Source organism: Oryx dammah, unplaced genomic scaffold, assembly GCF_014754425.2.
Source record: "Oryx dammah isolate SB20612 unplaced genomic scaffold, SCBI_Odam_1.1 HiC_scaffold_25, whole genome shotgun sequence".
In the NCBI taxonomy this organism is placed as follows: domain Eukaryota; kingdom Metazoa; phylum Chordata; class Mammalia; order Artiodactyla; family Bovidae; genus Oryx; species Oryx dammah.
The window spans coordinates 44,164,491-44,170,611 of NW_024070209.1; the positions used below are offsets into that span (position 1 = coordinate 44,164,491).

At 41.9% G+C, this 6,121-nt stretch overlaps 1 long non-coding RNA gene across 1 annotated transcript; it reads left to right on the plus strand.

Moving 5' to 3' along the window:
- The first annotated feature begins 254 nt into the window (after nt 1-254).
- On the plus strand, nt 255-3,099 carry LOC120851440. Its single transcript, XR_005718329.1, has 2 exons — nt 255-533; nt 1,552-3,099. It is a non-coding gene; the product is annotated as an uncharacterized LOC120851440 (long non-coding RNA).
- Nucleotides 3,100-6,121: the final 3,022 nt, after the last annotated feature.

Below are 6,121 nucleotides of genomic sequence, written 5' to 3' on the forward strand. Positions count from 1 at the left end.
CCACTGCCCACTGGGATTTATTCAGCCTCGGAACAGTGCTAAAAAGGTGTGCACTTTATATGCATGTCCTGGGTGGTAGATTTTGGCAGTGGCTGTGGGAACGTGGGCCCTGGCTGATATTATTACAGACCTGTGTTGTCCTTGGAGAAAGAACCAGTCCCAGGGCCAGCTCCCTACCCCCTGAACACCTGTTGGGTGTATTGGTTTACCGTTTGGACCCCTGCAGCGGGCATTCATTTCTCTCCACAATAGAAATCTTTTCAGGGAAAGCCTGACTCACTGCTCAGTTTCCCTGGGGACATAACAGAATCTCATCATTGGTGGACATAAGCTCAATTGCTGCAGTCACAAAAGGATTAGGAGTGTGTTTACTGTTTCGAAGGGGCCAAGTGCACGCAGGGCCTGAGAGCAGGTATGTGGGCCATGGGAGAGGGCTTGTCTGGACCACCCCTCAGCTTCATCCTTCCTTGCCAGGTGAGGAGGAAGAATGCAGTGAAATTCATCTCTCACAAAGGCCAGGACTATAATTTTGGGTAAGTCTGTATCTGAAAACAAAACAGAACAAAAAATATTCCAGGGGAGAAAAATAAACTTGTTCTGAGACACAGAGTCCCACCCTCTGGAAATTCACTCCCCTAGGGTCAAATTCCTTGGTAGATTCTTTCAGAATTACTGAAGTTTCTGGGACACAGGAAAAAAAGTGGACACAGTTAAATGGTTTGATGAACTTGCTGGCATTAATTGAAAATTGAAAGTAAGAAAAAATTTAAAAGCACAGAGGCATATAGGATGGAAAATAAAGTCTTTCTCCCTTCCTTTCCCACTATCAGCTCTTCTCTCTTAAGGGGAAAAAGTTGTTAGATTTCTAGTATATCTTTCCTTTAAAAAGTTATGCATGTTTATGCATAGGTCTACTGTCTGTCTATTGACCTATCATCCATCTATCACCTATCCTCTTACTATTTTATTTTATTTACTCAAAGAGTTCATTCTAAACACACTACTCTGTAACTTGCTTTTTTATTTTTTGATTTTTCACCTCACTGTTTTCACAATCTATCCATCTATCTATCCACAATCTATTCCTTCTCACCCATTCTTTTGGACGATGACTCTTTATTTCATTGCATAGATGCACCATAATTAAGGAGCCTCCTCTGCTATAAAGTCTTTATTTTTTGGGTGGGGGGATTGTTTCGGAAAATTTTGTAAACCGGTCTGCCCTGTGAATTGCAGGCTACAGGAAGGTATGTTCACAATTTTGATAGACAGAGCCATAAAGTGCTTGTTTTTTTTTTTTCCTATTGAGTTATATGAGTTCTCCATATACTTTGGATATTAACCCCTTATCAGATATAGGATTTGAAAATATTTCCTCCCATTAGGTTGCCTTTTTCTTATGTTGGTGGTTTTTGCACCACAGCTTTGCTGTGCAAAAGCTATTTAGTTTGATGTAGCCCCACTTGCTTATTTTTGTTTTTGATGTAAAATCCAAAAAAAATCATTGCTGAAACTGATATCAAAGAGTGTACTGCCTGTGTTCTCTTCTAGGGGTCCTATGGTTCCAAGGCTTCCATTCCAGTCTTTAAAATCCGTTTGAAGTTGATTTTTGTCCAGTGCGAGAAAGTGGTCCTGTTTCATTCCTTTGCCTATGGGGTCAACTGTCAGATGTAGAAGTGGAGACCTAAGTAGGCAGTTAGATTGACAATTCAGAAATTCAGCGCTCAAGTCTGGGATGGGGGCCAGCAGAGGGCAGTGATGAGCTTTCTGGGCAGAAATGTCCTCAGTGAGACTAAAACCTGAAGAGGAGGACAGAGACTGCACAGTGAGGATGGAGTTCAAAGGGCAAGTTTTGAAGAAATCCTGAGCTGAATTGAGACACTGGTTTGAAGCTAAAACTCTCCACCAGATGAAACAAAGAGAATGGAGATGAGGTTCAGGAGGAGGGATGCAGGAGCAGTTCCCCATGGACTGAGGTCGCCCGCTGGGTCCCTGGACCACACTCTCCGCTCTTCTCCTGGAAAGCTCTGTTTGGGGGTCTTGGAGCCCCTCCCCTCATTACTCTTTGGCTGCATAACTGCTCTTTGCGCATGCCGTCTTGGGGTTCCCTTCACTCACCCCCACTGTTGTGAACAGGCATGTGGAAAACAACCCACTTGTCTCTAATTCAAGGGTGCATTCTCATTCTTTTGGGGAGTGTCTTGCCTAATACACAGGACTGTTATTACCTGCAGCATGAAACACCTAGGGATGATTTAATAAAAGACATGCAGGACTAATGTTAATTTCTATAAGACCTTTTGAGAGAATTAAAGAGACCTAAACAAATGGGAAAACACACCATGTTCACAATTTGAAAGATGAAATATTGAGATGTCAATTCCTCAGAACTGATCTATAGACTCAGTGCTGTCCTGATCAAAATCTTGGCAGAGGCTCACGCGCATGCGCATGCACGTGTGGGTGTGTAGACGCATTTGCAAGGATGGAGTGGAGTGACTGGAATTTTTATATACTTCTTGACAGAAAACACAGAATTCACTAAATTTCAGCATTTGCATAATTCAGATTCCAGCATTTCCATTCCTAAGAATATAAACAACAGAAAGGCACACACATTCATCAAAAGTATACATATATTTATAGGAATGATCACAGAAGTGCAGTAGCTATGCAGTAGCCAAAATCAAGAAACCACCTAAATATCCATCAACAGTAGAATGTGTGAAGTTGGTTATATTTACCCAATGGAATAATATCCATCATTGAGGATGAATGGGCCATGCAACCATATAGATGAATCTCATGTATGTTATGTTGGGTGATATTATGCTGAAGCCAGTCACAAACGGGTATATCTTTTGTAATTCTATACAAAAGATAATAATTGAATGCCAAATAGGGGTAAAAATCTAATGCACAGTGTCAGGAGAGTGGGGAATATTGAAGAGGATAGTTGTTTCTGATGTGGTAGAAATATTCTATCTCTTGATCTGGGTGCTGATGATGAGGATGTATTCCCTTAAGATTCATTATCTTACACTTAGGATTTGTGTGTCTTTGTTTCTTTTCTTCTTGTTAAATCCTTGTCTTTCAGTCGCTCAGTCGTGTCTGGCTCTTTGCGATCCCATGGACTGCAGCACACCAGGCTTCCCTGTCCTTCACTGTCTCCCAGCGTTTGCTCACACTCATGTCCATTGAGTCAATGATGCCACCCAACTTTTATCCTTTGTTGCCCCCCTCTCCTCCTGCCCCCAATCTTTCCCAGCACAGGGTCTTTTCCAATAAGTTGGCTCTTCAAGTCAGGTGTCCAAAGGATTGGAGCTTCAGCTTCAGCTTCAGCATCAGTCTTTCCAATGACTATTCAGGGTTGATTTCCTTTAGGATTGACTGCTTTGGTCTCCTTGCAGTCCAAGGAGTCTTCTCCAGCACCACAGTTCAAAGGCATCAATTCTTTGGCGTCAATTCTTCAGTGTGCAGCCATTTTTAAGTAGCAGTTAATTAAGATATACAGTTGACCTTTGAACCACACAGGTTTGGGGGATGGTCCTTTTATTCCTGGATTTTGTTTAATAGTAAATAAGGCAGCACCACATGACCGGTAGGTGTGAAACTGCCAGGAAGCAATGGCAGGAAGTGAACAGGGAAGAACCTTCATACCCATTACAGGTTAGTCACTAAAGAGACACTGCCTGTCAGCCTAAATTCTACACAGTGGCCATGTTGGGGACCCTTGCCTCCCAGGTAGTGAGCATTAAGCTAAAACACCTTAGTTTAGCTCCCAAGAATCCTCCTGATGAGGCCCACCTGTGAGTGCCTGCAGGTGGAAGAAATTAACCTGTTCTCCTGGAGGCTGATGGGAACCCAGAAGTGTCTGACTTTCCTCCCTCCCCTTTAGTATAAATGGGCTCTGAACCCTAACTCAGACATGATGGTTCTTTGACGCACAAGCCCACCATCTCCTGGGTCTACTGGTCTTCTGGATAATGTCACTATTCCTTGTCCCAACAACTCGTCTCAATTTATTGCCCTGTCGTGGGCTGACCAGAATGAGCCTGGACTCAGTAGCAAAAGGAGAGATAACCGTGAAGTTATACTCAATTTTTGACTAGATGCTGGGGAGGAGGTGGTTGATGCCCTCAACCATCACATTGTTTAAAGATCAACTGTACTTCATGTTTCATAAAATCCACCATTTCAAAGGTACAATTCAGTGTTTTTAAAGCATTCACAGAATTGTACAACCACTATTACCATCTGATACAGGATGGTTCATCATCCCAGAAAGAAACCCTGTAGACACCAGCAGTCACTACACTTGGCCCCTCATCCCAGAAACTCTGAACCTACCTTCTATCAATATCTCTATGGATTTGCCTGTTTTGAACATTGCACACAAGGGACCACGTGTTCTCTCACTGATCACAATGCTGACCAAGCTCATCTGTACTTCCCTCCTTTTCATGGCTGAATAATTGTCCCTGCACACACTTTGTTAATCCATTTGTCAGTGGGTTTGGGTGGTTTCCACTTTTTAGCTATTGTGAATAGTGCTGTGTGTAAGTATTTGTATCTCCAAAGAGCAGAATTGCCACATGTAGGTTAAAATTTTAAATGAATTTCAACAGACTGTGTAATTCAAAAACAATTAGCACCATCTGGCTATAAGGCAGGAAGTCTTAAAAAGAAGTCTAATGGAAACATTCTGGTTAGAGCTAAAAGACTTTCTTTTTAGGGAAATTTTGCTAAGAATTTCTGCTCTGAGACATGAGCTCTTCTAAATCTTGGAAATCTACCAAAATACCATGATTCTTCTTCAGAATGCTAACACGGCATAAACATTATAAATTAATACTTGTAAAGCATTTGGCATTATAAATGTTTCCCTTTAAAGACAAACTGTATCAGTGTTATAAGCATATGTATATAAAACATATAATGCATTAACTAAATAATATTTATTATAAACACATAAAAATAAGTAATTATAGCTTTTAATAATAGGTGGCACCTCTACTGGGGATCAGCAAGCAGTAAACCAGGTGTGATCTGCTTTTGTGTGGTCAATGAAGTGACAGTAGTTTTTATGTTTTTAAAGGGTTGTAAAAGCAAAACAAAGCAAAACAAAAAACAGGGGAAAACATATAACAGACTGCATGTTCTCTGAACACCTAAATATTCACCCTCTGCCCTTACAGAAAATGTTCACTGATCCTGCCTTACATTAAACAACTCATTATCACCCAGAAACTTGAAATTTTTACTCTAGAAGATTAAACAATACTCTGCCATCTGATTTTATTTCTCCACTTAATATCCAACAGAATCATGAGATAGCAGTTTGGACACTAGAGGGAGGCTTTAATTTTGTTTCTGTTTTTTGATTTTTTTCACACAAAAAGAATGCTCAGATGAAACCCACCCAGACTTGAGATAAATCTGCACGGACTGGATGTTACATTTTCTAGGACAAGATTTAGCAGATGGTGCTGACATTTAAATGTGTCCTTGACTTTGCCTTTAAGAGTTGCAGGAACCACATGTATTTTTCTAGACCTGGCAAGTGGCTTGGTTCAGATTCCGCTGGATCTCCTTGGACCCTCCCAGTCTCTGGTTCCAGCTCTGCCTTCTTGCAGGTCCCATCTGGCCGTCCCTCACCTGCAGCCCAGCTGTACACCTCTGTGTCCTGGCCCAGGTGTGTAGTCCCGAAGCATGGGAAGCTGATCTTGTAAGAGGTAGACCTCCAGCCAGAGGGAGTGGGAAAACTGTGGATGGATTGTCCGCCTTCTGCCCCGTCGGAGGGCCCCTCCCACATGTTATAACTGAGGCTTTTTCCAGAGTGTCTCCCCGGATCAAGCTGTCAGTCACATTCAGGGAGGAGACCTGGGTGGGCTGCGTGGGGTGGGCTCATTGTGTTGGCTCTGCCACCCTGACAGGATTATCCTTTCAATAAAACAGTGACTCATAAACTATCCACTTAAGGCTCAGGTTTTTGAGAAACACAGACTCAGAGGGTAATGAATGAAAACAGAAAAATAAAGGATCTGTTTCATTTTCTGAAATCAGTCTGGTTGCTTGGGTTTTGGCATTAGAACACAAAATGTACTCTTAATATTTATTT